General features: G+C 41.5%; 1 protein-coding gene across 2 annotated transcripts in view; it reads left to right on the top strand.

Moving 5' to 3' along the window:
- The window catches only part of LOC6607577 (transcription factor mef2A), a 63,766-nt gene that overhangs the window by 27,678 nt on the left and 17,204 nt on the right, over positions 1-18,884 (top strand). The window contains exon 1 of one of the 2 annotated variants that reach the window (XM_032722076.1): positions 13,385-13,993. The exons of the other annotated variant lie outside the window; for it this stretch is intronic. The gene's annotated coding sequence lies outside the window, so the exon portion shown is untranslated. Of the gene's footprint in view, positions 1-13,384; positions 13,994-18,884 lie in introns of those variants that run through there. 2 annotated transcript variants of the gene reach the window in all.

Genomic DNA, 18,884 nt, shown 5'->3' with positions numbered 1-18,884 from the left:
CACTTTGGCAATGGGTGTACGCCCATTGCGGGTCTTTCAATCAAATGGCCGAAAATGGCTCCTATAAATTGCGGCCCATGCATTAAATGTGACTATTTTTTTTTTATTTTTTCGTTTTTGGACTGAACAGCGGGGCTGCGGCACTTACCGAACAATAAACATTCATTTTACTATGCAGCTGACAGAGATTTGTGGCAACAACAAACGGCTGTCAATGGCGAATTGAAATTTATGCAGCCAAGCCGCCACAACCCCCCTTTCGGCCCACCAAATTCCCATCCATCTCAGCCAGAACGTATCCAACTGGGTGTGACGACAGCAGCGACACTTGAGTCAATTTTAATTATGTGCGCTCGCAGGCCGCAAATAATGACGTCGGGGGTTGCCCAAAAATGGCACAGACAACATGGCCAGAGCACTTCGGTGTCCACTTTTTAGTGGCTTTTTGTGCTTCGGACCACAGTCCTGTCTATCGTTTGTCAAATCGCCTTAGGAGTCTGCAGCTGGAAAGCCCCAAAATGCCAGCTAAGCTCTCATGCAATACTTTTTGTCATACTCTTGCTGGGGAAATTCTACTGCATAATTAAATGTGACTAAGTTTCAAATTGGCTAATATTCCAATTACCTGAATATTATTATATTATAAATAATTATGTACCTTTTTCAATAACCTAAAAATTTGGGCGGCAAGTGTGTGCAGTTGTCTTCTAGGTTCGATACGATGCTATTTTGGATAGCACTTGTTTTGCATAGGAGCCTCGCCCATCACGGGCAAAAACCACTATGAACCACCAGAAACCACTAGCACCACTGGCACCACCCGCCCACACGCCCACAAGGCGTCGAAATGGGCACGGCTGCCATTTTGGGTGGGTGTTGTGCTCTCAACACTTTCGCCAGCACCAGAAAACCCATACTGCCTAGTCGATTTCCCGATGTCAATTGGCTCTTTTGGCAGGCTGCACCGCAAATTGCATTGATTTGTGTGGGAATGCGGCGTTAATTTGATTTGATTAATCAAAGTGCATGCACAGATTTCACCCGAGATCGAGGTGCTCGGCAACAGAGATTCGACATGTGCCGCCGGGTCGTGGTTTCGCCTATGCGTTGTGGGTTCTTTTTTGGTTTTGCTTTTGGTTTTATGTTTTTCTATATTTTTGTTGGATTTTATGTATATGGCCAATAATTCACTCGCCTGGCCTAACGGTTTATTAGCATAAATAAAAATAAAATTGATATGTTTGAACTATTTCCTGCAGCAATGCGCGCTACAATTTTCGTACATGACAACCAACAACCATCGGCCAACAGCCGACAACCGACAACGGGCAACAAGAACAACCTGCAGCAACTTGTGGCTCAGGAGCACTAGTAGTTGGCTTAGTAGTGGCTGCCACAAACTTGAGCCCGAGCCAAAGACGTGGCCCAAACGAGCTGCGACTAAGTGGACGGACGGCAGGCAGGCAGGCAGGCAGACTGCGGAATTGGTAGCCGCTGCAACAAAATGTTGCGATGTCAGTCGTCGTCGAAGGCGGCGCATGCAAATGGGGTTAGGGTATAGCATAGACCACAATATAGCAGTTCTCTAGCGGCTAAGCCACTGCCGTATCTAATGGTTATATAAATTTGGCACTTCATGTAGTCCGCAGTCCATTGGCTGGCTGTTAGCCATTGCCGTCGTTGTTTAAGCGCTTGTTTAGGCCACGAACATTGCCTTGATTCGAAACAATATCGAGCGGGGAGGGATGACAAACGACAGGAAAAGGCTGGGTTCGGGTTCACTTGTAGATCAAGCCAATGATTGCCAGACGCGGAGTCGTACTAAGAATAAGTGTATTATATAATAACCGTGCTTTCCATTAACTGATATGCCTCCAAATGCAATGGTTGAAAATTTTTTAATATTTAATTACAAAAATTAATTAAAATTAATTCATATTAACTTTGATGCCTCGTAAAAATTTCCATTTCTAAATTACACCACATTTTTGCCACTCCTCTACCCATTGCAAACGCACTTGGATGGCATGCCAATCGAGGCTTTTTCAGCCAAGTCTCCACCTGTGCGAAGTGACATGTTAATTTTTACAGGCCCAGAAGACAGAGCGGTATAGCGAAACAGACTCGCAGGTGACACGCACGCAGGCCAGTCACTCAGCGGCTCAGTGGCCACGCCCCCTAAGCCGAAATATCCAATTCATTGGGTTAGTTCGATAAAGTTATCATTTATGCAAATTTCCCTGACAGCTTTGACAAAATCGAAACGAGCGTTTTAGAGAGGCGGACCGATAGTTTCAGGGATCAACTATTTCGGGCCACCAAAAAATTTCCACACCATTTGCATAAAAGGCTTGCGTTGCTTATTTTTTTTTTACTGGCCAATCGTAATTTGCGAATTTTTGTTGGGCAGACCGATGAAAACTGCTAATGACTCACTACCAGGAGCACCGGCTAATCACATGACTGTGTGTGGCCCGCCAAGCAGCGTCTAATATGCAGTTAACCCACAAATGCCGGGCCAAGAGAAAAACGGCCAAGACAACACCAGCTATTATGACCAAGGCAAAAAAAAAAAAGAGTGATTATAAAACCAACAACGGTTGAGAGCCGGCGGACAATGGGTATCGGCGCGGGCCAAAAGCTACGCAAACTGTAATTGATGATGAAGAAAAGAGATCGATCATATTGTGCGAGCGCATATCAATCACGAACACGACACAGGCGAATCAAGCCGGGCCTACCTGGCGTATGCGTAACGTGTGGCATTTGCGGCTACGGTGGCTTCTACCTGACCATAAGCCACATATACACGATACACCACCGTCACACACCAACCACCGAGGGGAGCAGAAATGTTTAACCCGGCTAACCGGGCGTATGAGTAATGCGCTCAAGTGCAAATACAATGAGGCGAGGAAGAAAACCGAAAACACAAATACAAACGGCAAAATAAGTGTATTAATAATAAGACCCCGGCATTCCATCGAAACGAGTTTCATATTAATTGGCCTTTTCATAGCTTTGAATATTTGGTTCGGTTTCTTTGGCTTTCGGGCCTTATGCGGGTTCAATGGATTGTTCTACTTTCTGGGCCACCCCAAGATTACATGGCGAAATGAGCAATATTCTCCAGCTGCTGCTGCTGCTGCTCCTCTTTTGAATCATTCAAATTGCCGAAAATTGCCTACGGGGCAAACGTCTTGGACCCAATTTCTGTACCAGCACTTTTTATTTGCTTTTGACCATTTCTTTATTGTTTGTTTTGATTAATTTTTGGTGCTTTTTTTGCTGAACGATCTGTTGTTGCAAATGTTTAAGTGGAGCAGAAAAGATTTGGCTGGCAACTCGATGCTTCCGTTGCTAAACGATTCGAATTAAGATTCCCTGGTACTTCTGTGAATGAAATCGAGAAATAGTACGCGAATGGAATGTGCTGTCCACGACGGAAATGGACTTGGGTCAGCTTTCTATTGGGTGTGTTTTCGCATTTTTCTGGCATTAATTGAGGGCCGGCAAGTGGTTAAATACATCTAGATACTCCAAATTTCACCTTTTTGCAATAGAGAATTCCCCAGAAACGGCTTAATTAAACAGCAACATCTTACACACGTAATTAAAGCGATGAAATCGTTTTTGCCACGAACAGTCAAAAATACCAAATAAGTTTAACAAATGTCAGGCCAAAGCAGCAGCCATACAAAAGGTATAAAAACACTTGAGAATCGTTATACAATAAATCTTTATTTTTACGGAAAGCCGGGCTTTGGTACAACAAAAAATAACACTTGTTGCTGTTTTTTGTGGCCGTCGACTGACTTGTTGGCTCATTTGACCTTTATTTCATAGAAGAAAAACAGCCGATGTCTGCATTTGCCGTCTGCAATTTCGGGAGAGAGCAAAGAGAACCAGTTGGCCATTGATCATCCCAAGCCACTCACCCACTGCCCCTTGCCATCCTAACAATGTTGCCAAGAGCCTAAACCATTGATTCCAACACCGCCATAGTGTTCAGGCCATTGCCTGTCATTGCTGGCCTTGTTGCAGTTGCCCGCAATGGTGTTGTTAACTAGGCCTAAATAAGGGATTACCCTGTAATTTAAAACAACTTTTTCTGGTTGATAATCCTATTTTAGCGTTTTTTTAAAAAATTTACTAAATAGTTGAAGGTTGTTTTTAAATTTTATAAAAAATGTAAAACAGCTCAGAGAAGTTAGAATATTTCTAGCCTCTTGATTATAAAAACAGCTTATTACATATATATAGAACGATGCTCTCCATATGCAGTTGGGTACACCCCACACACCTGATCACACCTGCAGAATAGAAAGAAACCGTTAAAGTCATTTCGCATCATTAGTATGATATGTGTGGCTGTATGGGTGCTGATTTCAGATTTGCGAGTCGGTGTGAGTGGTGCCGACTGTGAGAATCACTAAATGCGCATGTAAATACGGCCGAGTGGAGTGGAAGATGCTTGTGGATGTGGCCAAGCATGTATTCCGCTGCACTTAATAAGCACCTTGACTTTGATAGGCCATAAGCGGCGTTTGTGTGAGTGAGCCGGCACACTGCAGTGTGTCCATGTGCCCGTAAATTAGCCGCAGTTAGTGACCCGGCGTGGCTGCATTGGCATATTTCATGCGCTAAATGCATCATTAGCCGGTTTGATTTACGGCACACGTGTTTCGCTGTGCGAGAAGTCGATCGGTAGCGGATGAGGTTGGCGTATGAGTATATATGCATATCCGACAGCGATAACCAAATGTGCCCAGCATTTAATTAAAATTGAAAGGATTTTTCGTATGCCTACGGCCGAATGGCCAAGTGCGGCAACAATTTAATTAAAAATTTCGTTTGATTTTCCCCCAGCATGAAAATGGTCAGCCGATCTGGCAGTGGCAGTTGCTGCCAAACGGCGGCCATTTGTGTTTCGATTTTGGCCACAAGCGCTCGGCGGTTTTTTCAGTCGGTTTTTGGTCAAAACAAGATCGCAGCAAGTGGCACGCAATGCTGCGGCTGATGCTGTTGCTGCAGTAGCCAACTGCAGTAACTGCTGCTTCAGCAGCTGCCAAGGAGCCAACTGATGCGTATCGAGCGGCATTTTAAATGAAGCGATTAAAATCGAACGCCTGCACAGTTACACATTTGGCCCCGCGGCACCTGCCCACCTATCTGCACCACTCGGAGCCACTGCATCCGCGCACCCATGCACCACTGCACCACTTCCCTCCGAAAGAGTGTATCTTTTAATTCAATCAATTTTTCTCACAGCTACCCGTTGGCATGCGAGCATCGATCATGTAAATTGAAATTGAGTTACATGATCAACATGACATCATTCGGGAATCCGCAATTTTCATCGATAATAGAGAAACTGCACAGCTTATGCCGTCTAATTTATATTTGCACAGAGAAAATTTGTTATTGAAATTGGTAATAATTTTATCGATTTACACGTTTGCTTTCACTTAACATAACAAAACAAGGAAAAACAACGACTATTAACGATTATTAACAAGCCCTTTTTGACAAATCTTTATTTAAACAAATATTGAACGCCTATTACCAACGGCATAAATAACCATAATATGGATAAATTGCTCATTTTAAGCTAATGGTCATCTGAGAACCAGTTAGGAAGTTGTAGGCATTTATTATAATATTCGGCTGGTTACTAGTTTTGTTAGTCTGTTGACGCACTTTAATATTCTTGGAAATGAGTAACTAAAAAAAAAAGTCCCCGACTGAACTAAAATTTAATTTTACACAGAAATTATTTGTTGTTAAGTGCAAAAATTGAAATGAAAACTAAGAGTTGGTTTTTTCCTCTGCACACTACTTCAGCGGTATCGTGTGGGTTCATTAGAATAAGCAAACATTCGCGGGCAGAGAAGTATCTTATGGGGCACAAATCGTATAGCGGTCAACGAGCGAGTGCGTGTGGAACACCCACAGTTGGATAAACACTGACGCGGAGCAATTAGAGCCCCGAGACAAGCTTGCAAGTGGAAGAGAGTCTTCTGGCCAAGAGCAGTAGATCTGGCCAAGAGCTATCTGGCCATAGGTATTACCGATGTATCGTATCGGCGTTATTTATACGCCTGTTTGCCTTCCCCGTACCCACACAATCACACAGACCTATGGAGGATTGCCATTGATTTATGCCACTAATTGTTATTCATCGCACCGTAGGTGGCCTCATCACCATCCAATATATAACCACCACCACCCCAACATATCGGTCGCCTTTGGGGAGCTGTTCTATATCGCGTGCTGATGTCGCATTAATCAGAAATCAGAATCGGCCAAAGACTGGCAGCCAAAAAACGACATCACCTAATGATTTGTTTTGGACCCTGAAATTGGGCTACCAAAAACGGTTGGGTTACAGCATCGAAGACCCATTTTCCCCCCAACCCTCGATATACCTTGTAGTCAGTTTCGTTTAATGATCGCCTACGCAAAATCTGATGCTGCTTCAGATTTGTCTCATGTCAGCATAAATTTGTTTTAATTGATTTTAAATTCGGGCATTCACGTTGTTGTTTTTCAGATTTTATGGCCGCTTGCAGGCCAAATTTTGAAACTCATTCCTAGCGAGCCATATAACAACAAGAAAATAAGCATTTAAAATAAAACAAGAAATTATATTTTTCCGCTTTTGGTCTGTGGGGAATAGCTAATGGCGATCCAAAACTAGTCCGGTGTTCGTTTTGATTGAGTATGAATATGCATGCTCAGATAGCTAATTCAATTAACGAGCCCTAACGACTTTATCTGAGTTATTTGGGAAATCGAACGGTGGGGAAAACTAAGCATACTGACCATAAATGTCACATTGATTAATTCCTTTGCACTTAACAAATTAAAGTTGGTGTAACTGGCCAAGGGCATGAGATTTCTAAGCATTGTCACTGGAATTTCTTTAACATATATGTATTTATAACTCACATTAACTCAGATAACCATCGAATAGGTTGATTTGATAATAGATAGATGGAGAAACGCCTGCTGCGCAGGGAAATTAGTTCGTTGGCTATCTTTATAGGCTGCCAATCAAAATAAACATATGTAAATAACCTCTAGTTTATTTCCATGCTTAAATATGGTGATATATATAATTTACATTCGATTATCGGAATGACGTACAAAGATCGAGTGTGAACACATTTAAGGCAGCAAATTATCAAAACGAAATTGCACCATAAATAAGCCAATCGAAATGTAAAAATTATGAACATCAATTCAGCCCAAGATCCAAACGAGATTCAGATACCCAGTCCGATTTCGATTCCGATTCAGCCTAATGGATCGTATCGTATCGTATGATATATCAACGGATCGGGATCGTACAGATCGTCGCACGCTTAATGGCGTGAATTATTTACCGATTTTAATGGCAAGCCAATACCTACACCTCCTAAGCCAAAAACCAATATCGATCAGACACATTGCTGCGCCTTTGTGATTATGTGCTGCATTGATTGTTGTTAATACTTTTGCGGCATGTTATTGCTTTTATTTAAAACAAATCGAAAATGTTTAAATGCCGCCTCTAGCTTTTTGAAGTTGCTGGTAACTTGGAAGTTTGGCAGTTTGGTAGTTGGGATCGCGGGACATTGCCCAATGGCATACAGTGGCTATCTATCGGTGGCATTCGGTGGCTCGTTTTTTGAGGTGTGTCCCGGCGGAGACCTTATAAAAATAAACAACAATGCACAGAGACAGAGACATATATCAATGCTGGGCTATGCGTTAAATGCCGTGTATGTGGAGCAGTTTGATTTTGTGAAACGCCCCGCTTCGAAAAGACAACAATGAAGCGGCCTAAAAAAGATCAACAATCATTTTTTCGACTGAGGTGGCTACTTAAATAAACAGATATCTCGGGACTGAAGTGGCCGAGGGGTAGGTGGTGTAGATAATGAAAAATAGCGGCATCAAGTCGAACAAAAATAAACCACTCTTTGGGATATTTTAATCATAATAATAGACAAGAGCCACAAAAAGCTGACAAGAGCCTTTGTTCGAACGTCAGTCTTAATAAAGGCGCAAAACTTTATTTTAAACGTTTTTTAATGACGTCAATGAGTTTGCAATTGTTTCAGTGTGAGTAAGCCAGAATTGGGCAATTTGAATAGGAACAACCACGCATTTTTTTGGCGTCTGGCCTTATCCACAACGAAACCTTGCTGGCTGGCTTAGTTTTCTTCACCAAAATTAGTGCCTGCCAAACTGAAACTGAAACCCAGACGAAATCCTGATCTGACACCTACAACATGGCATCACGTACAAATATCTTCAGCACGATTTTGCACTATTTTCCAAATCCAAGCAGCCAACACCTGCGCAAAAAAATAAACGGAAAATAGCTCAAAAGCCAGCCAATTGAAATGAAAATGGAGATGGAGATGCGAAAAGATCAGCGCAGATCACGTTGAACATGAAAAGCATGAAAAGCGTTTTGTAGTTCGCCACAAATGCCACAGAAATAAAATTCAAGGGTTCGCATGGAATATGGGTGAGGCTTTTTTTTCTTTTTGGACTGCAGATTTTTGCCCCTCAGGGGATGCAAATTGTTTTGCACTTGAAAACGAATGAGTTAAAGGCGAGGCGCTTGAGATCATTAAGCTAAACGCACGACATTTCCGTTTTAATCAACCACCCGCTACCAGCGAAATTAACTCAATTCACAAAAGTAGCCAAAAAAAAAGACAGCAAAGGGAGAAAACCAAACGGATTGAATGGAAGTCGTGAACCGCGAATATTTTGGGGGTATATCCAATTCACAAATGCTCTTTTGAAAAGTGTACAGCTTGGAATCAAAGCTAGTTATTTATTATTTTGTGACTTTTTTTATTGCTTCATTTGGGGACTTTCTTTTAAAATATTTATTTTCTAGAGTAGAGACTTTGCATCCTCTATGCGATTTTCCTGCAGAGCGATAAATCCTGGCCACTGCATAAAGTTAACTTTACACATTTCGCCGTAAAATATTTTATAAAGGCAATCAAAGCAGATAGATTTGCCCACATAACTCTCGGCCATGCCATTATTCCAATCAACCGAACATCCAGCTGCATTCCTATCAATCTCCGCGGCACTTCTTCTGTTACAGCTCCTCCGGACCAGGCCAACACGATCTGCAGAAATGTCTTGCGGAAAAAAGAGTAAACATAAAAATTATATTGGTAGAAAAGGAGCAATGGTGGGTTAGGAGGGGCGAGAGAAAAAAACGGAATTTCATGGCTCAATGAAAAGACCAGCTGAAGAACTAATAAACAACAACCACAAGAGCCAAACCATGACTTAGAAATATAGTTCATAGGCATTGTGATTGCCTTCAATAAATTGCAAATAATTTCGACCTCATTTCGCTGGGCTCGCCACACGGTCACGGACAACGCCCCACAGACCCCCGCCAACAGCTTCAAAATATATACCTATATAAATATAGCCGCCACCACCTCCACAGATATAACGAACGCTGCGTGATATAATTTCTTAGATCTGCAGACAGATCTCGCGCTAGAGTGGACCAAAAAAGCACACATTTGGTCCAGTGCACTGTGACCACGCACATGGCTTTTGGGATTTAGTGCGGCGTCATAAATTTTCCTGCAACTCCGTTCGACTTCTTTTTAATTAAAATGCTATCAAATGTCAAGTTTACATGGCCGCGGAGCGCCAGCTGCGTCGAGGAGCAGGCAAAAGCAAAGCAAACACTTGTCATCTTGACAGGCCAAACAAAGCGTGACGGAGTCAGGGAGGGATTAGGGTGAGCGAGCGGCTGTGGCAGGGACAGGGGCAGGGGCGCCTAACGAGGGTCATTCAATGAGTTGAGACTGCATTCGCATTTGCATAGGATACCCACACAAATACTCCACACTCTCCGTACTCCAAAGTGCACCTGGCTAGCTGGCTGCTAGCTGGCTGGCAAATGTGGGCTCCACTCGTGGACGCGGACTTGGACATGTTTAAGTAATTGCGCGCGTGCGTGGTGGCAAACAATTGAGACACTCTGGGCCCAGGGTTTCGCTTTGTTTTGTTTTGGCTTGGCTCGGCTTGGGATTTTGGCCAGGTCTATACGGCTTTTGTCTGGCTATGGTCTCTCTTGATAGTTTGGCAGCGATAAGCGCGACATGTCAGCGTCAGCTAAAGCTCGAGATTCAGATTCAACTTGAAGTTTAGCGTGGCAGCTTTAGATTTCGAGCACAATATATTTTGTCAGCTCAAACGGTGTACATAATAGCCCAGAGATAAGATTGTAATGGGCCGGTTAAGCGGCTCATAAATCATTGGCATGGAAATTGCTTTTCCATGATAGACAACTTGTTAGTATACCGACTCTTACTGCCGCCGCTGCGACTTCCGCAAAACGCGAGGCGAAACCTGCAAACTAAGTCATTTTAAGCGGCACTTTTCACTTTCCGCTAAACACTCGACATCCGCCGGTTGGTGAAAAGTTCATTTAGAGAATAAACAAACAAAAACTTAAACTCATTTTCATAACAGCCAACGGGCCACCGGTCAGCACCGTGAATGTGCAGCTTTTTATTTATCTTTCCATGCCAGAGTCTGGTATGCGCTTCCTGCGCCGATTTCTGTGTAGAAATATGCTGGGAAATCTAGCGCCAAGTGGTGAAAATATCCGACCCGCAGAAGCCATTGGCCGAAAGGAATTTCGAAAAAATTTATAACAAATCTGCGGCAAATGAGCTGTCGTAGGTAAATAAGGAAGACGAGAAACCGGAGCCATAATTTCTAAGTTATATTTGCTTAGTGCATAGCCATAATTTATTTGCCGATTGTTGTGTTTGGCTTAATCATCTTCAGTTCTAGCGTTTGGACTTCCGTTTGTGAGTTTTCTTGACGAATGTCGTTTGAGAGCAACAGTGATTGGTGGGTTTTTTTGGGCACCACGCTATTTATGAGTGATTTATGCGTTGCTTATCATCTATGCGATTTATGTTCCTTTTTTAATATTTTGGTACTACTAAAGACCGAAAAAACCATATTGTTAGTTTATTTTTAGTCATATAATTTGTAACCTCATTGTTGTAAATTGTTCTCGACAAATAGAATGGAATGATATACTTTTCTTGGCCTAATACACAGCGATTCGTTACAGTTGACAAGAAACTATGCCGTTTGTGGTGTTTCCGCCATTAAATGTCCGTTTCACAATACAAAGTCTGCCGCAAGGGCATGTAAAGTGCCAAAAAAAAAAGAGAGAAATCAAATTCCATTCCTTGTGCCGCCCAACTATACAAATTTCCTTCTGTATATTATATGATTGATTGCCCCGTTGACCTGGAAACGTAGCAAACTAATAGTTACACTTAACAATGGGATCAGGGGACAGTGGAGCCGCGAACAGATTTATGTACCTATATATGTATGATCCATAATATTCATAAAGAATATAAGTCAAGCGGGGCGGTGAACAGGCTCTGAGAAGATGAAAAAATAAAAACTGGCCGAGTGGGCGCTGCATTCCGGAGCTTCAGATGGGGGGAGTCTGCAGGTAGCTCTGGTAGCTGCAACACCTTGAGATTGACTTCAAGCCGAATAAAAAAAAAAATATATAAAAAATAAAACCCAGACTGCCTCATGACGTGGCGCTATTTTTAGGCATCTGTGGCTGGTTGACGAAAGCGGCAAGTTAATGAGCTGCCCCGATCTTTGTGGCTCCCCTGATTACTAGGTTTTTTACATTATTATACGTATGTAGTGCCCGCCTCCCGTTTTTCCCCCAACAACCACGAATATGACTTCGACTTCAATTTCACTTTTCCGACCTGGATGCGGAGCCTGGTGTTGTCAGGCCGTCATGCTGGCCGAGCGGAGAACAAAAGACTTGGACAGCGAACTTGTTTTTCAGCCACCGACAGTGGGTAATTAAAAAACCGTTAATATTGGAACCGCTCTCATCGGAACCGGGTGTCAAATCAAACATAAAAAGAAATTATTAAAAATTCATAAAAGCTACAATATTCGAAAATATATTAACCTGAAAATAGATGTGAACGAAATTGAAATTCGGGCGTAGAAATGTGAGAAAAGTCAGCAGGAACACCATAAAATGCAAAACAGATGAACATAGATGATAGCCAGATACAAGTTACAAGACAGCCCATAAGCCCGGGTAATATGCCCCTCCAACCCCTCCTCACTCTTTATGCTGCCAACCGTCCTGCCCGAAAATGTAGCGTTAAGTGCTCAATGGCCAGAAAACGGCATTAAGCCATAAAATCGTATCGAAAGAGAAAGAGCCAAAAGAAATGCTCAAAGCCAGTCCAAATCCCACAGCTGAAGAAACGATTGATGGAGTTCAAATGCATATTGATTGACGTTGAAATGCCCCAAATGGAGCACAGTTCCGAGTTCGCGTCCAAGAGGCAGGTCCAAGTCGGCCGTGGCTCTTATGTGCTTTGTATTTTGTGTTTTGTGGCTAATAAGTGGCATGAATTAGTGAAACGCTTATGGGGGTCAGGTCGTTGTGGCACTCCACTGAATCGGCTGTTTACTGCAAGACAGTGGAAAGGCTTTTAAAAGAAACAGTCGCAGTTTGGGGCCATTGAGGCGAATCGAAATCGTAAATTCGAAATCATTGACTAAAAGCTTTTTGATAAATTATTAAACCATGTGCCAGGGATGTGAATGAACGCGTTTCTATCAATGGCTAGAAAAAGCAGCGGCAGCAGCATAATTGTTGTGAGAAAACATCTAGCTTATTTATGGGAAAAAGTTCAATAGACTGGTCGTGTCCGTCACAGCCTTTCCCCAAATCAGACCAGATTCTACCAGACAGGGGTCAAAAGGCTTTTTTTCGCACAATTCTCCATTGAGAAAAAACGCGCGTAAAGCTAACAATTTATGGGGCGAAACGATATCAAAATGCTGACAGTTTAATGTTCAATGCCAAGCCAGTCTTTGCAAATTCTAAAAATAATCCCAACCGCCCATAGAAAACCCCGATCGGACAAAAGACAAAAGACATAAGTGTCAGGCGATCTTAAAAATAATTGACAAATATATTAATAGCATAAATCAGCATAAGAATCGCTCATATAGCGCGAAGAGAAGCAGAGCGTCTTCATTGACTCGATTTTGGCCCGGCCAAAAAGCTTGGCTGCTAACTTTTATTATCATTTACCGCTTCGGCTCCGGCCACAAGAAACAAATCTTATAATAGCAGAAACAAAAATCGAAAACCCCCAAAAAAAAACACACAATAAAGATCAGCTCTGCCGGCGTTGTCATCACGCTCTCAGCAGATCGGCCGAAGTCGACGGCGGCGTCGCTGCCGCTGCTGCTTTTGGCCAGCAACTTCTTGGACATGCTGGCCAAGAGCCAGATTTAGTTCAGTTCAGTTTCAAGTGTTTGAGCGTTGCGTGCGTTTCAAAGCTTTGAGCGGAGAGTTCGACTTTTGAGCCGTTTGGTTGCGTCTTTCGTCTGTTTCGGTTTTCTCGCCTCTCGTCTGTGCGACTTCCGTATAAGTTCATTTGCCGACGGGCCGAACGTTGAAAATTTCCATCGCTTGTTGCCGTTGTAGTCGTCGCGATTCCTGTCGCCCACCCAACACAAGATCACACCGAAACGGAAACCACCGCCAACGGAAACTGCGATACGGACCTCAGTTTTTAATTAACCCGGCCAAATTAGTTTTGTTCAAGAATATTTCCCGCACCTCCGACAAATGCAAATGAAAATGTGGCTGGCAAATTTATGAATGCAGGCCAAGAATTATGCTTCGTCTGATAAGACGATCCTATGATATATGTGTGTGAGAGTGTCTTCAACAATCGGTTGCCATAAATAATGCTCATAATGGGCTGAGGCATGGGAAAAACTAATAATCTTTGTGTAGCCCAACCAATTTAATACGAATACAAAAGTATCATATACTATAAACGTACATATTTATGTGGATTTATTAAGCTGTTAAAATTGGATAAACTTTCCGACCACGTTGACCAATTCGAAACCGGTAAGTGCAAGTTTGGTTGTCAACTTCGTTGTCCAAGTTTTTAGTTTATTTCGTAGATATTTCTATAATTCTTGCCTGTCGCACATCTATGCAAAGCAGAACCATAATAAAATCAAATGTCGGTAGTTTTTTTTTTAATATATATATAGATAATTTGGGTATTTTTTAATAGTTTTATCATATTCTTCGTGGCGGTATATAAAGCCGCTCTGCGTTATCGCAGGCGTATAAATTCAAGTTTTATCGCTGGTGTTTTGTATTTGGAAAGTCATGACGCACAGACTATAGAAATTCCCAGCAAGTTATCATGAGCAGAAAAGCGCGAAACAAAGCAGAATTAAAATAAAATAAAAAAGGATTTTGACCGGACTAGTAACCATTTATGAGGAGTTCTTTGTCTTTTCTGATCTGGGTTCTTTTGTGCCAAAAGCTGGCAAATACATAAATTTCACAAAACGCTGATAGCGCATCTCAACGGCATTTAAGCCTTATCTACCATTTGAGTGTATGATTTTCTGCACACATTTGAATAGTGCCAATCATCTCGCTTTTGGCCTGCTTAAATTAGTAAATTCCGTGAGCAGGCCAAGCGCTTGGGCAGTAATAATTATATACTAATTAAGCGTATAATTAGCTAATTAGAACTGCGCAGCGATTGCCTCAAAACCAGAAAAGGCAACGAAAAAAATATGTTCCGGCAACACCTTCTGTGCAAAAAAGAAAAATTTGCCAAAATCTAAGCTTGCGAAAATAGAAAACGGCAAACCCTTGACAAGCTTGAAAAGCTATTAATCAAAATCGGCTAGCCGCATGTGTGGCTTGCTGTAAATAATAATGACTTCATAATTGATAATTTTGCGAGTTGCTGGAAGAAAGTTAGTCGATCTTGACAGTAGCAGCTGCTTTAGCACACAGCTTCACTGGCACATACAAGCCTCATATATTAGCCATCAATGAATATTAATCAGTTTTATTTATTTAAATTGTTTAAAACTTTAATCAATAAAAAGCGGTCGCTGATGATAGAAGTAAGGAAAAACCCATAAAACGAAACTTAAGTGTGTGCAGGTAGTAAAATAAAGCGAAATCAATTTTAGATAAGATCCATTTTTCACTGAACTGCCTAAAAACAATCCGATGGCTCATACAGCAAAAAATACAATTGACTTTAAGCTGAGGGAAAGAGAAACACCTTAATGGCATTTAATTAAAACGAAGGCAATAAACAACTCAAGGTATTAAAATTATTAAAGTGAAACGTCGCCAGTTTAAATTAAAAACGACAAAAGCGGAAAATAAAACTAATAAAAGCAATTCCAAATCAACACCGCATTCAGCAATGCAAACAAAAGACTGAAGCAACGAACTCATGGCGAAGATAAGCTTTACTTAACTACACTCGTGAATAACTTGGTATTAACTCTTGATCACTGCTTTTGGTGAGCAGGAACAAAAGACTTAGGCAACGAACTTGTTAACGCATTCGGGAAAAAAATTATGAATGAAACGATAATCTGATTACGTAGTTCATTATTGAGTTTCAGTTCTGAATACAAGTAGAACCGTCATAATCGCTTCGCTAAATATAGAATTCAAAAGTATAAATATATTAAGGGAACGAGTTTTGTAAAGTTTTCATTTATAGCCAGTTTTAGTTTTTTTTTTTCACTTAAAAAAATATATTATATTTCTAGCAATTTTCTCTTTTTATAACTGTTTATAAACTTATATACTTTTCTTAGCGCTTTTTGTTTACTTATTTGACGTTAAATTAGTCACTCATTTGTCCATGTAACACGACCACAATCACAGTCAAAGATTTTCTTCAATTAACGGCAAATCTAGTATGTTTGCCCAGAAACACGGTGACAAATGAATGAAATAAAAGCTGTTAATTTGTATGTGAAGCCCCTGTGGGTTGTGAAACCACCGACTGATTGATTTTGTTTATCTTTTTTCGTTGGTATTCATTTTCTAATGTCTAATATTAATAATTAAAAGTCTGTTGCCTGTGCCGTGCAGCCAACAACACCATCGTATGTGTTAAAGCGACAAAAGGGGGGAATATGCAAATTCCAAAGTTCGCTATCGGTGTTTATAATTTTCTATGAAAAATGTTGTGCCGCTGTTGTTATGTTTTCTCACATAAATCTGCCACAGGCGCATAGAAAATTTCACCCAAAAAGAAACCGGAAGCTTGGTCGTCAAGTGGAATGGACTCTGGGTCGCTCGTCCGCTTAACTTTAGTGGATGTTTATCAGCGCTAAAACAAAATAATATTTCATACATTTCTTCTGCTCTTGGGGATACTTATAACTATATAGGAGGTGTGTGTGTACCAGACACGCAGCAACCGTTTCGCACTGGATTTTTATATATTTTTTTTCACTTTCGCATAATTGTGGAACCTCGGTGTTTCGCTTGTCTCTTTCTGGGTCTGCGCTTCCACGCTCCTCATGTCAGACACTTTGTCAAAATAGCATTTGTTACGCTGTCAGTGCCAGCCACCAACGCACTGGACAGCCACAAAGGTAGCAAAGGTAGCAAAGGTAGCAACGCCGGCAAAAACAACAACCATAGTAATAACGAGCTTTATCCAAGCATCATCATTATCAACTTTTAACCATCGGTTTATGTTGTTTGCCACCGAAATGATTTAATTTTGACAGACCTTTTTTTCTCATCTGCTCCGGTAGTTGTGTAGTATGTGTGTACATTTTTTTCATTTTGGCGTTTCTTTCTCGACTTTTATGTGTGGGAGTTTTTGGATTTTAATTTAAATTTCTTTGTTGTTGTTCCTGTTGTTGTTGGTGGCAGCGCTGTCTATTTTGGTCATAATTTTTGTCGTGTTGTTGGTGTTGCCGCTGTCGCTTGAACTTTATTTGATATGCATTACCCCGGCCTGGCTTTCGTCTTTGTTTATTTCTTCTACGACTTCTCCTTTTTGGCATTAAGTGCTTGTAAATTGGGTCAGTGGGAAGTTACACTTCAGTCGACTTCAGTTCAGTTCGTTCGGTGTCGATATTGTTGTATTCCGTACTTGTACTCCACAACGTCATGTGTCATAAATTCATTTGTCTGCGGCCCGCGCTGAGAACTTTTGCCTCTGACATTTTCCCGTTTGATTTTCATTTGCTGTAATTATTAATTTATTTACTACCAGCTATAAATGCCAGGGAATTTATCTGCATTAAAAAAAAAATAGTTACCAAAGGGAGATTTTCCCATAAAAATGTGTTTACTACAAATGAATTTATTTTCTAATAAAGGTACAAAAGTTTTCCATAGTCATTAGCTCGTATTTCGAAATTCCACAATTTTCGGTTTAATGAAATACGGCTTAAATCTCAACAAAAAAGCTTAAAAGGAACATTTATATATAGTGTTAGTTATCTACTCGATTTTATGTGCTTCTGCCGGATCTTCGATTTAATTTGAGTAATGTTGCCCGAAACACTTCTCCTTTTTTACGATCCCCATAAAGCTGTCCAGAATTTTGCCGCTTCCTGCTCCTACCAATTTGTGAATTCAGTACATAAACCGATTTGTCCATTGATCCCGACCGTTGATGCTATGTGATCATAGTATCCTATCGCCGCGGGAGTATGCAAATTCCCCGAGGACTTACCATAAATTGAGCCCCTGATTAGCTCTCGACTCTACCGTTTTCATGGCAGAGATGAATTTTTTATTGTTTCCCCCCTCCAAATAGTGGAATAGTAGAGCAAGCCAGTCCCATACGTTCATCCTATACATACATACATACAAATATATATAAATAGGTGGGTCGTAAAAACTCAGTGCACCATCCTTTGCGGCCATGGCTCATTGAATCTGGAGGCAGCCGAGTCAGGAAGCGCAATGTGCAATGTGAAGTGACTTTGGCTGTCTGCTGTCTAGACTCGAGACACACTCACAGCTTTCCAGCTGCATGCAGGAACAAGTGCAGCGGATTGCATTTGGACTTGGACTCGGAGTTAGAGGATGCACTTGCAGTGCTTGGCTTGATTTTTATTGACACAAGTTGCTGGCTGTCGGACGAGTGCAGAGTGCCGACTTCTGCTGGCTGGCTGGCACACATTTTGCATATTTTATGAGTTCGTGTCGATGTCGTTTGTGCAACGAGCTTTTTGTTCTTCACTGCGGCTCTTTGCATAATTATTGTGGAATGTATTTTGTGCTTTTGGTTGTGATTCGGGGGGTTCTATGTAATGTCAGCGCTACCGGGGAGGTTGTCTTTTTTATGACCGCATTTAGTGCCCCTCGTGTTCGGGGCATCTGCAAGTACAAATACCCACGGGACATGTGACCCACTTGCCGGGGAAGGTGCCTCCTGCTCCGCACTGATCGCCGCACATAAATCAAGAACAGTCATTAATGTACAACAGATATAAAGTGGAGGTTTTCGAAACAAATCAAGGGGATTCCGGGGGGACGAACCCATGCTAAATTAGTTTTCACTATATATATACGAGCGGTCATATATAAACACATAAGTACGCGGAGATTTCGCTTGTTAACATTAATAATAACTTGTAATTTGCAGTCGTTGTTGAAAATCACTCACTGAGCGAAGAAGGGAAAAAAATAACTGGTAAAAAACTAATTACAACATTTTTCACATGTGTGTAGGTAAACATTCATTCATAATATGTAGCCAGAGCCAGCATAATGTAATGTAAATGAGAAAAGCCCGACGAGACGAGAAGAAACTTTACCAAAAAAGCGCAGACTTTGAAGATCTTTCGCATGGTTGGCTTCTGTCTCCCCTTGGCTCGGGTCCAACATACTACACAACTCTACCCCTCGGAGAGTGATCTCAGTGTGTTGTTAATTTCTGTTCATTAAGTCAGAAAATAGCCAGGCTTAATGTTCGAGCGAGGCACAAAAT

This window comes from Drosophila sechellia, chromosome 3R (genome assembly GCF_004382195.2).
Source record: "Drosophila sechellia strain sech25 chromosome 3R, ASM438219v1, whole genome shotgun sequence".
Taxonomy (NCBI): domain Eukaryota; kingdom Metazoa; phylum Arthropoda; class Insecta; order Diptera; family Drosophilidae; genus Drosophila; species Drosophila sechellia.
The sequence above is the reverse complement of the archived record's forward strand: the minus strand, read 5'-3'. Positions and strand labels throughout refer to the sequence as shown.